We start from the raw sequence: 25,648 nt of genomic DNA on the forward strand, positions 1-25,648 counted from the left end.
CCCATACTGTGCGTTGTTTCATGCCATAAATAAACACGTACACTTAAAAAATCCATTGGAAAAGCCGATTCACACCTCTTACAACCTACGTAGTCTTCTATTCTTGGAGCAGAAGCAATTTTCTTAGCTTTACATCCTTCCCAAGGTATCATTTCTAATACATCTATGGGACACGCTCGTACACACTAGGTACAACCAATACATGTATCATAAATTTTGACTGAATGTCCCATTGAATCTAAGAACTCCATTAGTAGAAAAAGTGTTTCATTGAATAAGATTTTTTTTGAAATGCAGCAATATTAATAGCCTATTTAGTTACGAATTTTGTTTTTAAGTAGAAAATGTCAATTTGGAAATTGTTACAGATTCCTTCTGAGGAATCATGATATAGTTTCATTTAATTTCTCGATTCTTTTGGAATTGGAAGTTCTTACAATTTCCCTTCTGGATAAGGATAGGAAAGGGATATAACTCAGTGGTAGAGTGTCACCTTGACATGGTGAAAGTCATCAGTTCAAAATTGATTATCCCTAGTTCTCTTTGTTATTTGCTGTTCGCTCCTTTTTTATATTTATATCGTGAATAAAAAGACGTTAGGGGGTTACATTAATAATATATTGATAATGTAATTTAATGTAATAACAATAATCCACCAGAAAAGAAGATAAAGTGTAACGTATCATAGAAGATTGATACGTATCAACATTTTAATTAACATTCTGTCCTATAATGGAGCTAAAAAAAACTCATAATTACACATCCACATAATTCAATAATAGAATAAATTATTGTTAATAAATATAGAAAAAAACAATTAATCTATAGTTCCATATTCTAATCCATATTCTAATAATTAAAATTAATAATATATATATATATAACTAGCAAATAATAGAATATATATATATATATATATAATGAATCTATAGTTCCATATTCTACTGACTATTTAGAATATATATAACCTCTTTATATATATATATAACCTCTTAACTAGAAAATAACCATATAACTACTAATATATATCTATATATATGTATATAATTAGTAAGTTAATATATAACTATAACTAGCAAATTTAACAATATATTACTATTTATAATTACTATTTTAGGTTAGGTTTTGAATATTTAAGAAAGTTTAATATTTAAGGTTTAAGATATATGATTATACATATATCATACAGATGATAGATAATTTGTAAATCGACTTCGTCCACGAAGAAGGGAGCTATAAGTAATTAAATAATGAAACTCTGAATTCCATTGAGAGTTTGATCTTGGCTCAGGATGAACACTGGCGGCATGCTTAACACATGCAAGTCAAACGAGAAATGGTGTTTCTAGTGGTGAACAGGTGAGTAATGCATAAGAACCTGCCCTTGGGAGGGGAACAACAGCTAGAAATAGTTGCTAATACCCCATAGAATTTAGTACCTCTATGAGGTAGGCTGAGGAGCAAAAGGGAGGAATCCGCCCAAGGAGGGGCTCACGTCTGATTAGCTAGTTGGTGAGGCAATGGCTTACCAAGGCTCCGATCAGTAGTTGGTCTAAGAGGATGATCAGCCACACTGGGACTGAGACATGGCCCAGACTCCTACGAGAGGTAGCAGTGAGGAATTTTTTGCAATGGGCGAAAGCCTGACGGAGCAATGCCGCATGAAGGAAGAAAGCTCACGGGTCATAAACTTCTTTTCTTGGAGAAGAATAAATGATGGTATCTGAGGAATAAGCATCGGCTAACTCTATGCCAGCAGACGCGATGAAACAGAGGATGCAAGCATTATACAAAATTATTGGGCGTAAAGTGTCTGTAGGTGGCTTTTCAAGTCCGTCGTCAAATCCCAGGGCTCAACCCTGGATAGGCGGTGGAAACTATCAAGCTAGAGTACGGTAGAGGGAAAGGGAATTTCTAGTGGAGCAGTGAAATGCATTGAGATCGGGAGGAACACCAAGGGCGAAAGCACTCTGCTGGGCCATTACTGACACTCAGAGACGAAAGCTAGGGGAGAAAATAAGATTACCCCAATAGTCCTAGCCGTAAACGATGGATACTAGGTGTTGTGTGTATCGACCAGTATAGTACTACAACTAACGCGTTAAGTATCCCACCTGGGAAGTACATTCGCAAGAATGAAACTCAAAGGAATTGACGAGGGCCCACACAAGCAGTGGACCATGTGGTTTAATTCGATGCAAAGCAAAGAACCTTACCAGGGATTGACATGCTGCGAATCCTTTTGGAAAAGAGGAGTGCCTTCGGTAACGTGGACATAGGTGGTGCATGGCTGTCGTCAGTTCATGCCGCAAGGCGTTGGGTTAAGTCTCGCAACGAGTGCAACCCTCGTGTTTAGTTGCCATAAAGTTTGGAAGTCTGAACAGACTATCGGTGTTAAGCTAGAGGAAGGCGAGGATGATGTCAAGTTATCATGCCCCTTATACCCTGGGTGGCACACGTGCTACAATGGCCAGGACAAAGAGTTGCGACCCCGTGAGGGTAAGCTAACCTCAAAAACCTGGCCTCAATTCGGATTGCAGGCTGCAACTCGCCTGCATGAAGTAGGAATCGCTAGTAATCGCCGGTCAGCCATATGGTGGTGAATTCATTCTCGGGCCTTGTACACACCGCTTGTCACACTAGGGAAGTGTGCCATGCTTGAAGTCATTATCTTAACCGCAAGGAGGGAGATGCCCAAGGCACGACTAGTGACTGGAGTGAAGTCGTAACAAGGTAGCCGTACTGGAAGGTGCGGCTGGATTACCTCCTTCTTAGGGAGAGCTAATGCTTGTTGAGTTCATACACTATTATGCTTGCGAAAGAGAGCGAGTGACACGAAGATGCATTTGCAAGAGATTAAGTCTCTTGTCGTTTAACAGCTGTGAAGTTCGTTATAGTCATGTAAGTAAGAATGAAGTTCATAAGTAAGCTCCTTTTCCCAGGTCGAGACAAGTGGATAATCTCCTATTTTCTGTGCTTGTTTCAGTTTATTCAACCATTTAGTATCTTGAATTTATACACTAGAAAAATAGAAAAATCAGTATTTACAAAACAAATAGAGACAATAGAGACAATGATTTCAATTTTGAAATCATTGTTTCTATTTTCTTTTTTTGTTTATATATATATCTTTATCTTATATTTAACAATTAATTATTCATTTATTGAAGGAGTATTATGATTCATTTATTGAAGAATTTTATAACTTTATTTAAAAGACTTATAAAGTTAGTTTCTTATTTGCTTAGGGCATTTTTAACTTTATTTAAGAAGCTTATGGCATTGGTTACTTATTTATTTAAGAAGCTTATGGAATTGGTTTCTTTATTTAATTTGCTTATGTCATTAGTTTCTTATTTGCTTAGGGCATTTTTTACTTTATTTAAGAAGCTTATGGCATGGGTTACTTATTTATTTAAGAAGCTTATGGTATTGGTTACTTATTTATTTAAGAAGCTTATGGAATGGGTTACTTATTTATTTAAGAAGCTCATGGCATGGGTTACTTATTTATTTAAGAAGCTTATGGTATTGGTTACTTTTTTATTTAAGAAGCTTATGGCATGGGTTACTTATTTATTTTAAGTAAGAAGCTTATGGCATTGGTAAGTTCAGTTTCATTATTTAGAATTATAGAATGAATAAAAGAATACATACAAAAAGAAGGTATCAAAAAACAAAAGGCAAGCAAGTGAGCTTGAGGATTTCTCTTGCTTTTGGCAGGCATCCCCTACTACTGGGGGGCCTACTAGGCTATTAGCTCAGTGGTAGAGCATGCCCCTGATAACTGCGTCATTGTGCCTGGGCTATGAAGGCTATCAACCACATGGATAGTTCAATGTGCTCATCAACGCCTGACCCAGAGATGTGGATCATCCAAGGCACATTAGCATGGCGTACTCCTTCTGTTTGAACTAGAGTTGAAAATTGACTTTCTTTTACTAGGAGGATAGATGAGGTGATTAAGGTGAGATCGAATGTAGACCAAATTTTCTATTCATTCGTGGGATCTGGGCGGTCCAGGGCAGCCATGTATTTTGGCTAATTTTTTTTGAGAATCCATGCATATCTTATCAGTGTATGGAAGGCTATCTCTCAAGCACAGGCTGAAGTTCTTATTAATTAAGCCTAAATGTTAAAAAAACACCTAACAACACATCTTCACAGACCAAGAACTACGAGATCACCTTTTATTCTAGGGTGACGGAAGGATCATATCATTTGAATTAATGCTTTTCTCTTTGCGTAGGATGCGAGAAATATAGTAAGTATAGGTCCAGCCGGGAGACTTTTTCTTTCTAAACCTAAAATAGTGGATAGTTAAATACTTGCTCGGTCTTCGACTCGTTCAATTACTATGAACAATTTCTGGATCAATAGATTAGGAAATCGTTATTCGTCTCCTAATAAACGATGAGAAAAGCAGGATCAAAAAAGGATCTTGGAGTGTCTAGGATTGGGTTAGGAGGATCTTATTAATACCTCCTTTTCTCTTCTCATCCAAATTTTGACTTCTTTTCTTGCCATTGGTGAAGAAAAAGGAAGGAGAGCAAGTACACTTGGAGAGCACAGTACAACAAAAAATTGTATGCTGTGTTTGGGAAGGATGAGTTGCTCCTAAATGAAGAGAGAACTTATTCTCCTCGAATCATAGGTGCGATTATTTACTTCACGGGCGAGGTCTTTGGTTCAAGCCCAGGATAGCCCACCCATTATGTGCTATGTAGTAGGATTGTTGTCTGCTTCATTTGATATCTACGGGGATATAGCTTAGTTGGTAGAGCTCCGCTCTTGCAATCGGGTCATTACGATTATGGGTTAGATGTCTGATTGTTTAGGTGGTAATGATAGTATTTTTACCTAAACCAGTGGCTCACTTTTTATCAGTAATGGAAGAAAGGACTGTCACATGCCACTAAAAAACTCTATTAAGATGAAGATAGACTATCAAGAATGTAGAGAAGGTAGGGTGGGTAGTTGGTTAGATCTAGTATGGATCATACATGGTCCATAATTGGAGATGGCGGCTCTCCTAGGGGTCTTTCTTATAGGATCCTCAGGGAAGAGGATCAAGTTGGCCCTTGCGAACAACTTGATGTACTATCTCCCTTCAACCCTTTTTAGCCCAAAAAATGGGGGCAGAAGGAAAAGTCATGCCATGGACCGACCCCATCATCTCCACCCCATAGGAACTACGAGATCACTCCAAGGATGCTTTCATCATCCAGGGGTCACAGATTGACCACAAACCTTGATTTGAGAAGTGGAACGCATTAGCTGTCTCTTCTGATTGGGCAGGAAGGGTCAGAGAAGGGCAATCTTTTTAAGATAAGACCAAAGAGTCAGTGGAAAAAAGAAGAGCTTTTTGTTCCTGGTTCTTCCGGAGTTTTTTTTCTTAAGAACTTCAAGAATTCCTAGGGTCAAAAACTTATTTCTTTTCGGAGGAGTTGCTCTTTGGAGAGCACAGTACAATAAAAATTGTGAGCTGTGTTCGAAGGGAAGGCTATTGTTAATTGTGGACCTTGTATGGTAGACTTAATCAAGAGGGTTCAATAGACAGTGGTTGACCCTCTGGCAGATGCCAGCGGTTCGAGTCCGCTTATCTCCACCCCGTGATGATTCTGCGGAGCAGATCAATCATAATCAACAGTTTTATCTATGATTTATTTTATCATTCATGGACATTGATAAGATGCTTTCATGCCTTTTCTTTAATATTAGTAGCTCCTTAAGATGGCCTTGAGCAACAAGGTTCAAAAAACTAAGGGTGTACGGTGGATACCTAGGCAGCCAGAGATGAAGAAGGGCATGTTAATCGACGAAATGCTTCAGGGAGTGGAAATTGAACATAGATCTAGAGATTCCCGAATAGGTTAACCTTTTTAACTATCTGTTGAATCCATAGGTAGACAAGGGACAACCTGGCGAACTGAAAAAATCTTAGTAGCTAGAGGAAGAGAAAGCAAAAGCGATTCCTGTAGTAGCGGCGAGCGAAATGGGATCAGCCTAAACTATTAAAACGGGGTTGTGGGAGAGCAATCTAAGCATCATGTTGCTAGGCGAAGTCTATTTGAAATAGTGGAATATAGCACCCTAGATGGTGAAAGTCTAGTAGTCGAAAGCATCGTGATAGTTTACGCTCTAACCTGAGTAGCATGGGGCATGTGGAATCCCTTGTGAATCAGCAAGGACCACCTTGCAAGGCTAAATACTCTTGGGTGACCGATAGAAAAATAGTATCGTGAGGGAAAGGTGAAAAGAACCCCTAGTAGGGATTGAAATAGAATATGAAACCGTAACGCTTTCAAGCAGTGGGAGGAGTCGACCTGCTTTGGTTCCTTATTATGACAGAAACAACAAAATAGAAAATGAATGCACTTGTTTGGTAGAAACAACAAACATGAAATGTAGAAAATTGTTTTGTTTGATAGAAACCGAATGAATCAAGCAAGAGCTGACGAGTAGGAGAAATGGAAGTTTGGGCTCTAGAAGGTTTTGGTGTTGCTTATATTTTACACGAGATACTTACTTTAAAATCTGATCATATGGACACTTGTGAAAAAATATTTGGTGCCATTTTCAACGGAGAACCAATGCCTAAACCTACCACTTTTACAGAATCTTTCTGATTGCTCAGTCGAGAACTATGATCTTTAGCTCTAGAATTGAATCATACTACTCTATCTGAGATAGACTTTTAGATAGATAAGAAGGAAGTTTGATCAAAATGAATCAAAATTTATTTATTATGAATGACCAGAATAAACATGAACAACTTCAAATTGGATTAGTTTCTCCTGAGCAGATTCTCGCTTGGTCTGAAAGAATATTACCTAATGGAGAAAGAGTCGGACAAGTGACTGCAGAATAGATTTTAGATTATAGAACTTATGAACCAATAAGAGGTGGATTACTTTGTGAAAGGATATTTGGACCTAGGAAAAGGGGAGTTTGTGCATGTGTAAAACCTCCAATGATAGAAAATGAGAAGGAAAACTATGACTCCAATTTTTGTACTCAATGTGGAGTTGAACTTGTTATTGATCCTCAAATTTGAAGATATCGAATGGGATACATTAAATTGGCATGAACAACTTTTCTAAGCCTTTTATAAGATCTAATCATTTCTCCTACTCTCTTAAAGCAGTAGGAATTATACTGCAAAACTCTGATGAGATAGAAGTTCCTATAGAACTTAATCAACAATAAAGAAATTATGGAGGAAATATAAAAGAAAAACCCAATTAAGATATAAAGAAAAATATAATATTCCTAAACATTATGTATATATTTCCATACATCAAACGATATTGATAGATCCTTCCCCTGAAGTACTTGTCTAAATACTTCGTCATTTGTTTCTTGCAATATTTTGTCAATATTCCAGCGGGATAACATAATATTGAATATAGGGAGAATTTGATCATTCAATATCTGGAGAATTTGATTATTTAATATAGGGAGAATTTGATCATTTAATATTATGAGAATTTGATCATTCAATATTGTGATAATTTTATCAATTTTATCTCTAAATTCCCACTTTAGAACTTTCCAAAATTGATGATAAAGTGCCCACAAAATATTCAAATTGTGATTCCAATTTTGCCTAATATTGTCCGGGATTGATACCAACTGATTAATATTATTTATTGGTATTTCTATTTCTGAAATAAGAGTAAAAAATAGATTTTTAGTATATTTCCACCTTGTGGAAGTAAAAAACCACAACCATGACTTATGTGTTTGAAACAAACCCCATTTCTCAAAAATAATATTTCTTTTTATTTGATCAAAAAGAATATTTATTTGATTTTGATTAAAAGAAATTATTCCAAAACACTTTAGTTTTGAAAATACTAACTTTAGTTTTTCTTTGTCAAAAAAGTCACCTACGGATTTGAATTCCATAAACTCGCCTATGGCTTCATCTTCCATAAAGTCACCTATAGTTTTGTCTTCTATTATATCTCTTTCTGTTGAACTATATTTTTCTTTTTCTGCAAATTGATTCATTCGCAAAGATATTTCAAACAATAGATCATCTTGATAAGATTGAGTTTGAATGAGATCTATGTTTGAACTAAAACTATTTTGAGAATACTGGCTAGAGGTCTTTTCTTCTAAATCTGAACTATTTAAAAAAGGATAGCAAGAGTTTTTGTCAAAATTGACAATTTATAGGCTTATTAAAGGAGTTTTAGAAATATCTCCAATATTCAACTATAATCGCAAAAATTTGATATGCCTTTAGAGCTTTTTGAATGAAAGAAAAAAACTTCGTCCAACGACTGAAACGTCTAGGTTTTTCTAGCTTAACTAATAGCCCATCTATTATATCTCTCAGGAAACTTAGAAAATTGACGAGTTTCACTCTAATTTCATTTATAAGGTTTGTTAGAAACCTCATAAAGTTGATACGTTGAGTTTCCAACTTATTTATGAGAGGATCTATCAATTTTCTCAGTTTCTTTTTAAGCGTATTTAGAAATCTTTTCAATTTAAGTTTAAGTTTAGAAAAAAGTTCTCTCATTGATTTGATAATAAAATCTTTAAGAAAACTTATCCGCTTGATAAGAAAAGCTCTAAGTTTAGAAAAAAGTTCTCTCATTGATTTGATAATAAAATCTTTAAGCGAACTCATCTGTTTGATAAGAAAAGCTCTAAGTTTTAAAAAAATGAACCTATCCATCCCCTAATAGAATCTCTAAGCGAACTTATTATTTTTTTGAGTATCGTAAGAAGCTCATTGTACGGGGAGGGGTCAAAAGGAAGGGATGAACTTATGCTGCAAAAAGAGTCTTCTTTTTTATGCTTTACTTCATTTAGAGCTTCGTTTTGTCCAGCAACCGACGACTGTTTCGTACCCAATAAACTTTTGGCATGATTTCCAAATTTTTTAACAATCTCTCTTATCGAAATAAAACTGTGCTTTAGCCTTAGAAAATACAAATTACTTTGAATATGTTCCCAATGATCTATTTTAGGATACATGTGTACCCTCAACATAGCAGATCGACTACCAATATTGGTATTCCACCAAAATCTATTCATGCAAATAAGATCTTCGAATCGATAACGAGGCCAAAGAAAACGTCTTATCTTTTGCCTTGTATCTACAATCAGATGTTCATTTATTTTCATTAGACCTTGGTCATTTGGTATCTCTTGACTACTTAATCTTACACTCTCATCCAAATGGTTTTCCAGATTCAAAAGATTCAAAATTCAAAATTCTCTGCGACGTCTTGGAAGAAAAATATCTTCGAAAATGAAAGAACTTGAAATATTTTCATTTATTCTTCGTCATTGAGATCTATCAAAAACATTGACATTAATCTTTTTCTTCTTTAGTTTGAATAAAAGACTTGCAATTTTATATACAAAGAATCAGTCATCAAAGTACCCCGGTACAAGTGGAATAGATCTTCAGGCTGCCTCGCAAAAAATTCTACGTATATCATTATGTTTCGGGAAGACACTTTTGAGATACAATACAGTATCCAAGAATTCCAAGTCAAGATCTCCGTTTTCAGCATATGGAAAAACTAAGTTAGCTACTACAGTTTCGCTGCCTAATTTTTTCTTATCAAAAAAATGAGCCGCATGTCTGAACTTGGAAACCCAAGGAGTTAGCGGCAGTTTTTCGAGCTCGAATTTCATTCTCCAAGTATAAATATTTTTGGCCATTTCCCGATAGGCTAATTTTTCTTTTTCTAATTGTGGTTCCACTACTTCTTCTCCCCTAAGTTTCATCTCCTCCTTTAACTCTTCCTTCCTTGCAAGGCGTTTTGCCTCCCATCGAAAGCATTTCTGTTCTTTAAGATATTCAGTTTTGGCAGTTCTGAAATCTATCTCTTGTTCATCGGCTTTCTTGGGTTTGGTCTTGGTTTCGAAAGGTTTTTCTACTTCGTATGTCTCATCCAATTTTGATTTAACCTAGTCCCATGCTTTCTTATCACCCTATGACGCTTTCTTAGCATCTTGTCTCAAAAAAATCTCCTTTATTGCTATTCGGACGTCTTCTTTTTCTCTATTGATTTTATCAATATTTATTTTTGGATGATAAATATCACAGAAGTCTCGAACTAGAAAATCTCTCAATTTTTTTGATCTTTTCGAATTTGAAGATTTACGTTTCCGACTTAATGCCATCAATTTACGTCTCCTCTCTTCTCTATTTTTCTCTTTTTCTTTTTGGGCAGCTACTTTTGCTAGATTTATCCTCTTTTTTCAAGGTTTTCATAATTGGACCTTGAATCCATTTCATATGATGGGAGTTGCCGGAGTATTGGGTGCTTCTCTTCTATGTGCTATTCACGGTGCTACGGTAGAAAATACTTTATTTGAAGACGGTGATGGTGCAAATACATTCCATGCTTTTAACCCAACTCAAGCCGAAGAGACTTATTCTATGGTCACTCCAAACCGTTTCTAGTCCCAAAATTTTGGGGTTGCTTTTACCAATAAACGTTGGTTACATTTCTTCATGTTATTTGTGCTAGTGACCGGTTTATGGATGAGTGCCATTGGAGTAGTTGGCCTAGCTCTAAACTTACGTGCTTATGATTTTGTTTCCCAGGAGATTTGTGCAGTAGAAGATCCTGAATTTGAGACTTTTTATACAAAAAATATTCTTTTGAAAGAAGGTATTCGTTCTTGGATGGCGGCTCAGGATCAGCCTCATGAAAATCTAATATTCCCTGAGGAGGTTCTACCCCGTGGAAACACTCTTTAATGGAACTCTAACTTTAGCTGGTCGTGACCAAGAAACCACTGGTTTCGCTTGGTGGGCTGGTAATGCTCGACTTATTAATTTGTTAGGAAAATTACTTGGAGCTCATGTGGCTCATGCCGAATTAATTGTATTCTGGGCTGGGGCAATGAATTTATTTGAGGTGGCTCATTTTGTACCAGAAAAACCTATGTATGAACAAGGATTGATTTTACTTCCCCATCTAGCTACTCTAGGATGGGGATTTGGTCCTGGTGGGGAAATTGTGGACACTTTTCCCTATTTTGTATCTGGGGTACTTCACTTAATTTCTTCTGCAGTTTTAGGCTTCGGTGGTATTTATCACGCACTAATTAGACCTGAAACTTTAGAAGAATCTTTTCCATTTTTTGGTTATGTATGGAAAGATAGGAACAAAATGACCACAATTTTAGGTATTCACCTAATCTTGTTAGGTGTTGGTGCTTTTCTCCTAGTGTTTAAGGCTTTGTATTTTGGTGGCATATATGATACCTGGGCTCCCGGCGGTGGAGATATAAGAAAAATTATGAACCTTACGCTTAATCCAAGTACTATATTTGGTTATTTAACAAAATCCCCTTTTGGAGGGGAGGGATGGATTGTTAGTGTGGACAATCTAGAAGATCTAATTGGATGACATGTGTGGTTAGGTTCCATTTGTATCTTCGGTGGTATCTGGCACATCTTAACAAAACCTTTTGCGTGGGCTTGTCGTGCGTTTGTATGGTCTGGAGAAGCTTACTTATCTTATAGTTTGGCAGCTCTCTCTGTCTTTGGTTTCATTGCTTGTTGTTTTGTTTGGTTTAACAAGACAGCTTATCCCAGTGAATTCTATGGACCTACCGGCCTAGAGGCCTCTCAAGCACAAGCATTTACTTTTCTAGTTAGAGACCAACGTCTTGGAGCTAGTGTGGGGTCTGCCCAAGGGCCCACTAGTTTAGGTAAATATCTTATGTGTTCTCCTACTAGAGAAATTATTTTTGGAGGGGAAACGATGCATTTTTGGGATCTTCGTGCTCCCTGGTTGGAACCTTTAAGAGGTCCTAATGGTTTGGACCTGAGTAAGCTTAAAAAAGACATACAACCTTGGCAAGAATGACATTCAGTAGAATATATGACTCATGCTCCTTGAGGTTCTTTAAATTCTGTGGGTGGTGTAGCTACTGAAATTAATGTAGTCAATTATGTCTCACCTCGAAGTTGGTTAGCCACTTCTCATTTTGTTCTAGGATTTTTCTTTTTCGTAGGTCATTTGTGGCATGTAGGAAGAGCTCGTGCAGCTGCAGCAAGATTTGAGAAAGGAATTGATCGTGATTTTGAACCTGTTCTTTCCATGACCCCTCTTAATTAAACCAGAGATAAAACTATAAATATCTAATTTATTTTTAGATATTAGAAGGATAGTTATATCCTTTGCCATTATTCTTCCAACTGAATCCTTGTTGCTCGGCTATATATAGTATAGCCGAGCATTTTTTTTTGTACTGAACTAAGTTCTATCTAGGATTTTTTTTTTCATAAGCTAGGTTAAATTGTTTGATCAACAAAAGGAGAGAGAGGGATTCGAACCCTTGATAGTTTTTAACTATACCGGTTTTCAAGACCAGAGCCATCAACCACTCGGCCAACTCTCCCCAATGAGCATAACTCATTTTATCCCGACAGATAATATCTCTCTATAGGGCTAATAGTTATATATATATATAACTATTATGATGATAAAAATAAAATTTTCTTATTATTTCTTTATACTCAAAATTCTCAAATTTTGATTCATTTATGATCAAATAAAAATCCGTAGTGCATTTTAATTAAAAAGAATAGATAGGGATCGAATGGTATAGCCTTTTGAATCTGTTGGAAGCTTTTAAGATTACAATCATGACTATTGCATTCCAATCGTCTGTGTTTGCATTAATTGCGATTTCAATTCTACTAGTAATTGGTGTACCTGTCACACTTTCCTCTCCTAATGGCTGGTCAAGTCGAAAAAATGTACTATTTTCAGGTGTATCATTATGGATTGGATTAGTCTTTTTAGTAGGTATTCTAAATTCTTTCATATCTTAAGATATATTGATCTTTTTATCCTTCCTCCCCCTGGGCCTAAATTAATTCACAAAGGAATTTAATTTATGATAAATAAAAAAATGAGGTAATGAAAGTAATCAAGGGAGAGGTTATTTATTAATATGATTTATAATTGATCAATAAATCTATTGAAATAGAAAAATTGACCTCCATAGAATGGTAATATATGGGTATTAATATATACCCATATAACGAGTCAAATGCAGGTATGGTTGAATGGTAGAATTTCTCCTTGCTAAGGAGAAGATGCGGGTTCGATTCCCGCTACCCGCCTATCTGTAGAATAGAAAGTTATCGTATTGGTTTAGTCGTATTTGTATCCTATTTATACATACAGCCAAGATATATGAAATTTATTATGTCTTTGCAGAGATGGGATTTGAACCCATGACTTCAAGGTTATGAGCCTTGCAAGCTACCAAACTGCTCTACTCCGCGTTATCCCTTCATATTAACCTTTCTTATAATACCATTATAATGGGTACATCGAACAATCCCTTGGGTATTCTATTCTCCCTCCCTTATATAGGGAGGGACTTTTCTATCGTAACAATAACTTTATTTCTATCATAATAATAACTTTAAATAATTCGTTTCTTTACCTTACCAACTCGATTTTGTTACCCCAGCCAACAAACATGCGTGAGCCATTTCACAGATTATATATCTGGATAATTCAAAGTCTCTATAAATGGCTTTGGGTCTTCTAGTCTTCAAACAACGTCGACGAAGATGTGTAGGTGCACTATTGCATGGTAGAGATTGTAATTTTCTATAAATTTCCAATTTTTCATCCAGTGATGAGACTTTGCTCATCTCTTTTTTCAAAGATTGGTGAAGAAAATTATATTTCCTTTCCAATCTTTGTTTCTTTTTCTCTCTTTGAATGAGACTTTTTCTTGCCATAATGATTCAGCTACTTTATATAAAGAATATAGATCAAATTTGAGATGGAGAAGTATTATGTGGATTACTCCTTCTTTTTATACACAGAGATTGGATTTAAAAATCTAAAAACTGTGTATAAAAACAATTAACCGAATTTACCTGATGTAGAGGCGATTAAGAAAGCTGCATAGGTGAATATATAGCCTACAGAAAAGTGAGCTAATCCAACTAATCATGCTTGAACAATGGGAAGAGCTATCGACTTATCTCTCCATCGAACTAAATTAGCCAGAGGTGTGCGTTCATGAGCCCATGCAAGAGTTTCAATCAGTTCTTTCCAATATCTACACCAAGAAATAAGAAACATAAATCCAGTAGCCCAAACAAGATGTCCAAATAAGAACATCCACGCCCAAACAGATAAACTGTTCATACCAAAAGGAATGTATCCATTAATTAGTTGTGAAGAATTTAACCAAAGATAATCTCTTAACCACCCCATTAAATAAGTGGAAGACTCATTAAATTGAGCTACATTTCGCTGCCATAAGGTTATATGTTTCCAATGTCAATAGAAAGTAACCCATCCAATGGTATTCACCATCCAGAAAACTACTAAATAAAAAGCATCCCAGGCTGAAATATCGCAAGTACCACCCCGTCCTGAACCATCGCAAGGAAAACTATAACCAAAATCTTTCTTATCAGGCATTAGCTTAGAACTGCGCGCATCTAAAGCACCTTTTACTAAAATCAATGTAGTTGTATGCAAACCTAGAGCAATAGCATGATGAACCAAAAAGTCTCTAGGACCAATTGTTAAGAAGAGTGAATTTTTATTATCGTTAATAGCATTCAACCAACCAGGTAACCATAAGCTTTTTCCAGCATTGAATGCTGGATAATTTGTTGAAGATAAGAGCACATCAAAGCCATATAAGGCCTTACCATGAGCAAATTGTATCCATTGAGAAAATATAGGATCAATCAAGATTTTCTTTTCTGGAGTACCAAAAGTGAGCATAACATCATTATGAACATAAAGTCCCAAGGTATGAAAACCTAGGAATAAACTAACCCAACTCAAATGAGATATTATGGCTTCCTTATGCTCCAACATTCTCACCAATACATTATCCTTATTTTGTTCTGGATTATAATCTCTAATGAGAAATATAGCTCCATGAGCAAATGCCCCCGTCATAATGAATCCAACAATGTATTGATGATGAGTATATAAAGCAGCTTGAGTAGTAAAATCTCGTGCTATGAATGCATAGACAGGAAAATAATACATGTGTTGAGCTACTAAAGAAGTAACAACTCCCAAAGAAGCTAGAGCAAGACCTAATTGAAAGTGAAGAGAGTTATTGATTGTGTTGTAAGGACCCTTATGCTCGCATCCTAATAAGCCTCCCAGAGGAGCATGTGCTTCTAAAATATCTTTCATGCTGTGTCCAATCCCAAAGTTGGTTCTATACATATGACTAGCAATGAAAAACACAAATGCAATAGCTAAATGATGATGTGCGATATCAGTTAGCCACAAAATTTGTGTTTGTAGATGGAATCCCCCCGAGAAGAGTTAGAATAGCAATTCTCGCCCCTTTAGTGGTACAAAATAAATGACTGTTGGAATCAAGATTTTGAGCATAAAGATTCCACTGACCTGTAAAAAGTGGTTCCAACCCTTGGGGATGTGGTACTACATCTAAAAAATTATCCCACCTTATGTGCTCTCCTCTTGATTTAGAAATAGCCACATGAACTAAATGCCCCGTCCAAGCCAAAAAATTGACTCTGAAGAGCCTTGATAAAGGATGATTTAGATGAGATTCAGCATTTTTAAACAATGAAACACTTGGTTTCCATTGAGGTTGTAGATGCAACCAACCCGCTGGTAAAAAGAGAGCAGAAAGAAATAGTAAGAAAAGAGCTCCGATATAAAGATCTTCATTAGTGCATAAACCAATTGTATACCACCACTAATAAACACCAGAATAAGCAATATTTACTGGACCAGGAGCACCTCCTCAAGAAAAGGCTTCTACAACGGTTGACCAAAATGAGGATCCCAAATTGCATGAGCAATAGGTCTTATATGTAAGGGGTCATGGACCCATGCTTCGAAATTTCCTTGCCAAGCTATGTGGAACAAATTAGTAGAGGTCAATAGAAAGATTATAGCTAACTAACCAAAGTGAGAAGCAAAAACCTTTTGATAAAGGTGCTCTTCGGTAATATCATCATGACTCTCAAAGTCATGTGCAGTAGCAATACCAAACCAAATACGACGAATAGTTGGGTCCTAGGCCAAGCCTTGGCTAAACTTTGGAAATCTTGATGCCATAATGCTTTATCCTCCTAGCCATTATCCTACTGCAATAATTCTTGCTAGGAAGAATGCCCATGTTGTGGAAATTCCACCCAGAAGGTAATGAGCTACTCCTACAGTGCGTCCTTGAACAATACTCAACGCTCTTGGCTAGATAGTAGGAGCAACTTTTAATTTATTATGGGCCCAAACAATAGATTCAATAAGTTCTTGCCAATATCCACGGCCACTAAATAGGAACATTAAACTAAAGGCCCAAACGAAATGAGCACCTAAGAATAAAAGACCATATGCAGATAATGAAGAACCGTAGGATTGGATTACTTGAGAAGCTTGTGCTCATAGAAAGTCACAGAGCCACCCGTTAATTGTAACAGAACTCTGCGCAAAGTTTCCTCCTGTAATATGAGTTAGCACTCCCTGATCACTTATACTACCCCAAACATCGGACTGCATTTTCCAACTAAAATGAAATATTACTACCAAAATTACATTGTACATCCAGAATAACCCTAAGAAGACATGATCCTAGGCAGATACTTGGCATGTTCCTCCTCTACTAGGCCCATCGCAAGGAAAACAAAAACCAAGATTTTCTTTATCGGGTATTAAACGAGAACTACGAGAAAATAAAACACCTTTAAGTAATATTAATACAGTCACATGGATAGTAAATGCATGAATATGATGCACTAAAAAATCTGCAGTTCCTAATGGAATAGGCAACAAGGCCACTTTGGCACCTACTGCTATCAAATCACCACCTCCCCAGGTTAAGCTGGTACTTGTTGTTGCATCAGAAGCTGTCAAACTAGGTGCTAAAGAATGAGTGTTTTGTATCCATTGAACAAAGATAGGTTGTAATTGGATAGCAGAATCTGAAAACATATCTTTAGGATGTCCTAAAGCACTCATAGTATCATTATGAATATATAGACCAAAAATACATGCCTAGTTGAGGTGTGATACAATTGCATCACGATGTCTCAGAACATGGTCTAAAAGATTGTTGTACTAAGTAGTCGGATCATAGTCTCTTACCATAAAAATAGTTGCATGTGCAGCAGTGCCAACTATGAGAAATCCACCAATCCACATATGGTGTGTGAACAAAGATAGTTGGGTACCATAGTCAATAGCTAGATATGGATAGGGAGGCATAGAATACATATGATGAGCTACGACAATAGTTAAAGATCCTAACATAGCTAGGTTAAGAGCTAATTGAGCATGCCATGAAGTAGTTAAGATCTCGTAAAGACCTCTATGTCCTTCCCCTGTAAATGGACCTTTATGAGCCCCCAAAATATCCTTGAGGTTATGACCAATAACCCAATTGGTTTTATACATATGACCAGCGATTAGAAAAAGAACTGCAATAGCCAAATGGTGGTGTGCAGTATTAGTCAGCCACAGACCCCCTATTACTGGGTTGAATCCTCCACGAAAAGTCAAAAAGTCTGAATATTTCGACCAATTCAGAGTGAAAAATGGGGTCAATCCCTCAGCAAAACTGGGATAAAGTTGAGCTAAAAGCTCACGATTGAAAATAAATTCATGAGGAAGTGGTATCTCTTTAGGGTCCACTCCAGCATCTAAGAGTTGATTAATAGGTAAAGAAACATGTATTTGGTGTCCTACCCAAGATAGAGAGCCAAGTCCTAGGGGTCATTCACCAGTGTTAGAATAACTATGGAGGATAGTTAGAATCAGTTGGTCAATGAAATTCAAAAGATTTATGGATCCCGGGGGGTACAAATTTTTGATAAGCATATAGAAATTATTGTGCGCCAAATTACATCGAATGTTTTATTTGTAGATGTCGAAAAGTCTGAAAATAAAAACCTTATATCCATAAAACATTCGACGTAACATTGATAACAAATAAATGGGAGTTAATATCATTCCAATTGCTGCTATAGTAGTAATAATGATCCGAAAGGTTGAAGAATAATTATGATTAGTAATTATGCCCAAAAATATCATAAATTCTACTACAAAACCACTCATTCCTGGCAATGCAAGAGAAGCCACTGAAAAGCTACTGAACATAGTAAAGATTTTAGGAATTGATATAGCGATTCCTCCCATTTCATCAAGAAAAAGAGTACGTATCCTATCATAACTTGTTCCTACTAAGAAAAAAAGTGCAGCGCCAATTAATCCATGAGAAATCATTTGAAAAATGGCTCCATTGAGACCTGTATATGTCATGGAACCAATTCCTATAATTACAAAACCCATATGAGATATTGATGAATAGGCTATCCTTCTTTTCAAATTGCGTTGACCCATAGAAGTTAGAGCTACATAGATAATTTGCACTGCTCCTATGATAATCAACCACGGGGAAAACAAAGAATGAGCATGAGGTAAGAATTCCATATTGATCCAAATCAACCCATATCCTCCCATTTTCAAAAGAACTCCGGCCAAAAGCATACATGTACTATAATGTGCTTCCCCATGAGTATCTGGTAACCAGGTATGTAAAGGGAAGATTGGTAATTTTATTGCATAAGCGACAAAAAATCCTAAATATAATAGCATTTCAAGTGTGATGGGATAATCTTTTCTAGCTAATAATTCAAAATCGAATGCTGGTCCATGAGATCCATAGAGACCCATGATTAAAGCTCCCATTAAAATAAAAATGGAACCACCCGCGGTATACAAAAGAAATTTTGTGGTTGAATAGAGACATCTTTTCCCCCCCACATGGATAAAAGTAAGTACAAAGGAATTAGTTCCAACTCCCACATGAGAAAGAAAAGAAGAATATCTCGAGAAGCAAATAATCCCAATCGTCCGCTGTACATTGCCAACATCAAGAAATATAATAATCGTGGATTTCGAGTAACTGGCCAAGCAGCTAAAGTAGCTAAAGTAGTTATAAATCCCGTTAATAAAATAAGTCCAATGGAAAATCCATCAATTCCCAATTTCCAATGAAAATGAATAAGGCTTATCCAGTTATAATCCTCTTCCAATTGGATTAATGAATTATCAAAATGATAATGATCACAGAATATATAGGTCATTAAAAGAAGATCTAATAAGCAAATACCTAGAGTATACCATCGAATCATTTTATTTCCTTTATGGGGAAATAAAGGGATTAATAACTGCGCAGATATGGGCAAAATAACAATTATTGTTAACCAAGGTAAATTACTCATAATGAAGAGAAAAGAGACTTTCTATATCAAAACCCATGCTTTCATTTTTGGGTCGAGTATGGGTTTTGATCAGTGAAAGAGGAAAAGGAGAATGAAAAATATGTATGGGATGAATCTAACTATTTTTCTTTTTTGATGGATCAGTAAGCTGGACCCATACTGCGCGTTGTTTCATGCCATAAATAAACATGTACACTTAAAAAATCCGTTGGACAAGTCGATTCACACCTCTTACAACCTACACAGTCTTTTGTTCTTGGAGCAGAAGCAATTTACTTAGCTTTACATACTTCCCAAGGTATCATTTCTAATACATCTGTGGGACACGCTCGTACACACTGGGTACAACCAATACATGTATCATAAATTTTGACTGAATGTGCCATTGAATCTAAGAACTCCATTAGTAGAAAAAGTGTTTCATTGAATAAGATTTTTTTAATATATGGCCAGTGATGATATATTATGAATATCAAGCAAATCAATAATTGTATTATCGGTGATATAATGAATAGATTCATATTCTATCTTTTTGCTTTATAAAACTACTCTAAACGATATGTCCAATTAGGCGAGACTTTCTAGTCTATGGCCGCTCCTTTATGGTACTAGTTGTTATTTTATCGAATTTGCTTCATTAATAGGTTCACGATTTGACTTTGATCGTTACGGTTTGGTGCCAAGATCCAATCCTAGGCAAGCCGATCTACTTATAACAGTCAGAACTGTTACAATGAAAATGGTTCCTCCTTTAGTGAGATTATATGAACAAATGCCGAAACCAATATATGTAATTGCTATGGGAGCCTATACTATTATAGGAGGAATATTTAGTACAGATTCTTATAGTACCATTTGCAGAGTAGATAAGTTAATTCCTGTGGATATCTATTTGACGGGTTGTCCTCCTAAACCAGAAGCTATTATAGATGCTATAATAAAACTTCGTGAAAAAATAGCTCAAGAAATATCTGAAGATAGATATGATTTTCAACAAACAAAGAGGTATTTTAGTAGAAAGCATAGATTTCATATTGGATCCAGTATTATTATTGAAAATAAGGAGGATAAGTTTTTTCATCAATCTTATGAATCTCGTAAATCAACTTTAGAGATCACTCCCAAAACATCTAAATCGATTTTCGAGATATCATACCCTTTGAAACATTTTAAAATATGAGAGTTTGCTGGCGAATGAATAATCGTTAGTAAAAAGTAACAAGCAGGAAAAAAATGTTGAAAATTCCATGAAAAATGTCAAATCCTTATGTAGATACTTTGACAATAAATAGTAATCAAATGCAAGGTCGGTTATCTGCTTGGCTAGCCAAGCATAAGTTAGCTCATAAACCTTTGGGTTTTGATTACCAAGGCACATAAACATTACAAATCAAATTTGAAGATTGGGTTTCTGTAGACATTGCTTTATATGTTTATGGTTTTAATTATCTCCGTTCTCAATGCGCTTATGATGTAGCACCAGGAGGTTCCTTAGCTAGTGTATATCATCTTACCAGAATAAATGATAATGCAGATGAACCCGAAGAGGTGTGTATAAAAGTATTTGTCCCAAGGGAAGATCCCAGAATCCCGTCTATTCTATGTATTTGGAAAGGTGCTAATTTCCATGAATGTGAATCTTATGATATGTTGGGAATATTTTATGAAATTCATCCATGTCTAAAACGTATATTGATGCCAGAAAGTTGGATTGGGTGGCCTTTGCGCAAAGACTATATTGCACCTGATTTTTATGAAATACAAGATTCTCATTGAGTGCAAAAAAAAAAAGAGAAACATACTTTTTTCAAAAGAGTTTATCCACGTAAACATAGATCTATATGTATTGATCTATGTATATCCCATCTAAATAGATTAAAACATTCAAAATAAATAGCAATATTCTATAGAATTCTATTGAATATAGATTTTAAAACAATCTATTTATATATAGATTCTAAAACAATAAAATTTATCAATTTCAATTCCATTCTATTAATAATAGAAAAATATAGTTTTGATATCAATTTTTCTAATCTCGTGCTTTATACGTACCTCTACACTACATTTGTCGAAGTTTATCTCAAAAAAGAAAACAAAGAATGTTATAGAAATGACTTTAATACAAAAGTCATATAATAACGAGAGATTTGAAATGATTATAGAAATCATTTCAAATCTCCCATTATTATAATAATAAGAATTAAAATCAAATTAGATGGATTAAATTAACTTAAATTTAAACTTCTTCTTTTCTAACCAAAGTGGTTCGACCCAAGTCTTCTAAATTTTTCTGACGACATACAGGTCGGGTAAGCAATTCAAGTACATCTCTTGCATTGGCAAACCCATGAATCTGGGCAAAAGTAAATTCCACTGACCATTTAGTACTAATTCCTCTTGCTTCTAGCAGGTTAGCATGAGCCATTCTCGTGATAGCTAAATCAGGTTGTAATTCGCGTATATGTCGTATTTGATTCGAATTATCCGATTTCTCCATAATTCGTGGTATTGGTACACACATCTTTATACATGTATCTTGTAAAAGTGATAATTCAGCAGTTTGATATCGTTTATCCATATATGGAATGCCAATTTCATGAACAATCATTCCACATCTAATTAAGAATCTTGCTAGAGAAACTTCTAGCAGATTATCTCCCATGAAAAAGACAGATTTACCATCTACCAAATCAAGATAATCTTTTAAACTTTCCCATATTTGTTCCTCCCTTTCCTCCAAACCTTGGGGTTCAACACCAAGTACAGGAAAAAAAATTTCAATCCAAGCACGCGTTCCGTCTGGACCAATAGGAAAAGGAGCTGCAATTAATTTACATTTTTCGCGTCCTATCAAAGTTGTTGCTGTCTAACTCAAAAATGGGTGAACACCACAAACATAAACTCCGTCACCCAATGATGGAAGATCGGTATATTTTTGAGCAGGTAACCAACCTGATACCTTGATGGATTGACATTTTATTTCTAAATTTAGTTGAGAAGCAACGTTGGACAACAAAGATCCAAAAAGAACTAAGGGTGATTTGCATATTCAACCAATTCCTCTTTTTTTCTAGAATGAAAAGTCAAAAAATGTTGTATAGTTTCTTTTCGTTCATGAATGGAGAATTCTGGTTCTGGACAATGATGTGCCATGGCAGCTAACACAGTATCTTCTCCTTGAGTAAAGGCATAATCGAGTCCATTCGCTCTTGCCACTAGAATTGGGATTCCAATTTCCCATTCTAGTTTGGGTGCCATACCTTCCAAATCCATTTTGATTATCTCTGTAGTACAAGTACCTATCCATATAATCATGCTAGGATCTCTATCTTTTCTTATTCGAATATAGAGTTTTTTTAATCCTTCATAATCATTCAATTGAGCCGAGATATCTCCTTCTTCCAATTCTGCCATTGCATAGCGAAGTTCTGCAAAACTCATTACTCCAAGTGCATTCTGTAGAAAATAACCGCATGTCTTTGTACCCACAACTAAAAAGAAACTATCTTCAATTTTTTGATATAACCAAGATACACAGCTAATTGGACAAAAAGTATGATAATTACCTATCTCACATTCGACAATGAGAGTTTCATCAATTTTCACTAACATAAATTATTATAACTATGTGGATTAAATCGTCATAAACGCAAGTAAATTTTCCTTATTATTTTGATGTTTCCCCTCATCAATAGGATTGAGATAAAAGTCAGAGAGTAGATTGAATAATTCCTGATCTGGAATCTCCTTTGGCACAATACCTTCTAGTTGGGACAATATTTGATCCGCTATGTTTAAATAATATTCACATACATAGTTAAGAGATGGTTCGGATCCAACCATTTCAAATAAAGTTTTCCGCTTGACCCTCGAAATTGGTTAGATTATAGAAAGATATTGCTCATCTTAAACAAAGATCCAAATTTTTATCCCTAATACTCCATAGACGGTTTGAACCACATAATAACAATAATCAATTTTAGCTCTAAGAGTCTGTAGGGGCACTCTACCTTTCATAGCCGATTCTTTCCGGGCTCTCTCAATTCTGTTTAGACGCCCTTTAATTTTTATTTTAACACCTTCAATAGTTGCCTTTTCAGCTAGTGAATACCTTTTTTCATTATTTTTCTTATTTCAACTCTCTCCTTTAGTTGTAGAGCAATATATTCCGCAAGAATTTTGGGTTCTCTATAAGGTGTATCCACCTTTTCTATAGAAATCACAAGTTCTCTGTTTACAGAATTAAGCATACTTTGTACAAGCATTTTTTGTACTTCCTTTCTTAATTCCTTCATTTTTTCTTTTTTTCGTAGTGCTTTTTTTTCAATAAACAAATCGAAAAATGCAATATATATATTTACCGAAATTAATCCGGTCTGTTTCAGAATCTCTATACGTGTAATTCCCCCATAACTAGAATTTATAGAACTTTTGATATGTTTTACATAATTTTCAATGCAATTATATATTCTCTCATCTTCTCGTAGATCTTCGAAATAATCCCTTTCTTCAAACCAAAGGGAATAATGGTTTTGAGTAAAACCAAGTGGATTTATTTTGTTTCCCATACATATTTTTTTAGTACTTTAAGTAGTAGTATATTTGCGGCATAAATGGATCATCTATTTGGATATTTTGTTTCTATTTAATTTTTCATCATACTGTTATGTAATCGTGAGTTGAATTATAGAAATCCAATGATGTATCATAAAATAATGTAATACTTATATGACAAGTAGATTTCTGTATTGGATAACCACGACCCCGAGCTCTAGGTCAAAATATTTTCAAAGTAGGACCTTCATTCACTTCAGCCGCAAGGACAGCTAAATAGCACTTATGTATACCCATAAATGAACACGCATTTTTGGCTGCAGAAACAAGTACTTTGAATATAGGCTCACATACTCTATAATCCATGAAACTCAGTATCACAAGTGGCTGTATATAGGTAGAATTACGAAGTAAATGAGCTACTCTACATGCTTTATTAGAAGACATACATACATGTTTAGCTACAACTCATATTCTTATAGTTGAATTTAAATCTAAATCCCTATTTTGAAATATCAATTTCATCTTCATCCTCCATAATGAATTAATGTATACTATTTACAACAAGACTTTTTTATTTATCGTTTCTCTCTTTCTTTTTTGTGTGTGTGTGTGTTTTTTTTTTTTTTTTTGTTGCTTTTTTCTTCTTTTTTATTTTTTTCATTTTTCAATTTTTTATCCTTTTTCGCATGTCCCTGGAAAATGGAAGTTGGTGCAAATTCTCCTAATTTGTGGTTTATCATACCATTTGTTATAAAAATGGGTAAATGTACCTTTCCATTATGAACAGCAATGGTATGACCAATCATTGCGGGTACAATGGCAGATCTACGAGACCAGGTTACTATTATCTTCTTCTCTTTAATCATGTTTAGATTATCAATTTTACTTAACAAATCATTAGATACAAAAGTATTTTTTCTTAGTGAACATGCCATGGTTAATTAATTACCTTTCTTTTTATTGATAGAAAATAAAAATGGATTTACAACTATTCCTATTTACGTCGACGAAGAATTGAAACATCACTATATTTATTTCTCTTTTGACTTTTTCTTCCAAGTACGCTATAGCCCCAAGGGGTCAAGGGTTTTTTTCTGCCAATTGGAGCTCTTCCTTCACCACCCCCATGAGGATAATCTGCAGCATTCATAACTATTCCTCTTACTTCAGGACGTTTGCCCAACCAACGTTTTGACCCAGCTTTACTTAAAGTACGAATTTTCCATTTAATGTTACCTACTTGTCCATTTGTTGCTGAGCAGTTCTCAGATATTAAACGAACCTCTCTAGATGGTAATCTTAATGTGGTCAATCGGCCTTCTTTTGTGATCAATTCTGCCACAACACCCGCTGATCTAGCTAATTGTCTCCCTTTTTTGACTTGTACTTTGACATTATGTATAGTCGTGCCTAAAGGTATATTGGTTGAAGTAGATCTTTAATTTGTCAAAATCGATAATTCAATTTATTATTAACGTCTTTGATAATGGAAAAAATTACATGTAATTATTGGAACTATTTAATAATGTGGGTCTTTCAGAAATATTTGATAATCAAGACAATTGGTTGAATCCTTTAAAACTCTCTAATTAGAATTCATTGAGAGCTTCTTTTCACAAAGCAAATACCTTTGAATTTTTAGATTATTTACACCGTCCTCGTCTTTTTTATAAAAAAAGATTGGCTTCTTACATGGGAAGGATTCATATCAAAAATAAGAATGTAACATATGGACAATTATTAAATTTAGTTTTCATTCCTAACAATCTGGTTTCTTCATCTATTAACGAAATGAGAGCTGTGTACTCAGAGAAAGAAACTATCTCACTCATAAAGTCA

The 25,648-nt window shown here is 35.1% G+C and overlaps 1 pseudogene; it reads left to right on the forward strand.

The window, feature by feature from the left end:
* Positions 1–1,269: 1,269 nt before the first annotated feature.
* On the forward strand, positions 1,270–2,766 carry LOC149566894 (18S ribosomal RNA; annotated as a pseudogene).
* Positions 2,767–25,648: the final 22,882 nt, after the last annotated feature.

Source organism: Cupressus sempervirens, chromosome 3 (assembly GCF_028749045.1).
Source record: "Cupressus sempervirens isolate cs-2001-9-10 chromosome 3, ASM2874904v1, whole genome shotgun sequence".
NCBI lineage: Eukaryota > Viridiplantae > Streptophyta > Pinopsida > Cupressales > Cupressaceae > Cupressus > Cupressus sempervirens.